Source organism: Oncorhynchus mykiss, chromosome 13, assembly GCF_013265735.2.
Source record: "Oncorhynchus mykiss isolate Arlee chromosome 13, USDA_OmykA_1.1, whole genome shotgun sequence".
Lineage (NCBI taxonomy): Eukaryota > Metazoa > Chordata > Actinopteri > Salmoniformes > Salmonidae > Oncorhynchus > Oncorhynchus mykiss.
This window is the reverse complement of record NC_048577.1, coordinates 7,218,819-7,220,468: the sequence shown is the minus strand read 5'-3', so window position 1 is coordinate 7,220,468 and position 1,650 is coordinate 7,218,819.

Here is a 1,650-nt window from a genome sequence, read left to right as displayed (position 1 = left end):
CCCTTTCTAAAGCACTACTTTAGACCAGGATAGGGCTCCCTATTCCCTTTCTAGAGCACTACTTTAGAACAGGATAGGGCTCCCTATTCCCTACATAGAGCACTACTTTAGACCAGGGTAGGGCTCCCTATTCCCTTTCTAGAGCACTACTTTAGAACAGGGTAGGGCTCCCTATTCCCTACATAGAGCACTACTTTAGACCAGGGTATGGCACCCTATTCCCTTTCTAGAGCACTACTTTAGACCAGGTTAGGGCTACCTATTCCCTTTCTAGAGCACTACTTTAGACCAGGGTAGGGCACCCTATTCCCTTTCTAGAGCACTACTTTAGACCAGGATAGGCACCCTATTCCCTACATAGAGCACTACTTTAGACCAGGGTAGGGCACCCTATTCCCTACATAGAACACTACTTTTGACCAGGGTAGGGCACCCTATTCCCTACATAGAACACTACTTTAGACCAGGGTAGGGCTCCCTATTCCCTTTCTAGAGCACTACTTTAGACGAGGGTAGGGCTCCCTATTCCCTTTCTATAGCACTACTTTAGACCAGCGTAGGGCTCCCTATTCCCTTTCTAGAGCACTACTTTAGAACAGGATAGGGCTCCGTATTCCCTACATAGAGCACTACTTTAGACCAGGGTAGGGCTCCCTATTCCCTTTCTAGAGCACTACTTTAGAACAGGGTAGGGCTCCCTATTCCCTACATAGAGCACTACTTTAGACCAGGGTATGGCACCCTATTCCCTTTCTAGAGCACTACTTTAGACCAGGGTAGGGCTACCTATTCCCTTTCTAGAGCACTACTTTAGACCAGGGTAGGGCACCCTATTCCCTTTCTAGAGCACTACTTTAGACCAGGATAGGCACCCTATTCCCTACATAGAGCACTACTTTAGACCAGGGTAGGGCACCCTATTCCCTACATAGAACACTACTTTTGACCAGGGTAGGGCACCCTATTCCCTACATAGAACACTACTTTAGACCAGGGTAGGGCTCCCTATTCCCTTTCTAGAGCACTACTTTAGACGAGGGTAGGGCTCCCTATTCCCTTTCTAGAGCACTACTTTAGACCAGCGTAGGGCACCCCATTCCCTACATAGAGCACTACTTTAGACCAGGGTAGGGCACCCTATTCCCTTTCTAGAGAACTACTTTAGACCAGGGTAGGGCTACCTATTCCCTTTCTAGAGCACTACTTTAGACCAGGGTAGGGCTACCTATTCCCTTTCTAGAGCACTACTTTAGACCAGGGTAGGGCACCCTATTCCCTTTCTAGAGCACTACTTTAGACCAGGGTAGGGCACCCTATTCCCTACATAGAGCACTACTTTAGACCAGGGTAGGGCTCCCTATTCCCTTTCTAGAGCACTACTTTAGACCAGGGTAGGGTACCCTATTCCCTACATAGAGCACTACTTTAGACCAGGGTAGGGCACCCTATTCCCTTTCTAGAGCACTACTTTAGACCAGGGTAGGGCTCCCTATTCCCTTTCTAGAGCACTACTTTAGACCAGGGTAGGGCTCCCTATTCCCTTTCTAGAGCACTACTTTAGAACAGGGTAGGGCTCCCTATTCCCTACATAGAGCACTACTTTAGACCAGGGTAGGGCACCCTATTCCCTACATAGAGCACTACTTTAGA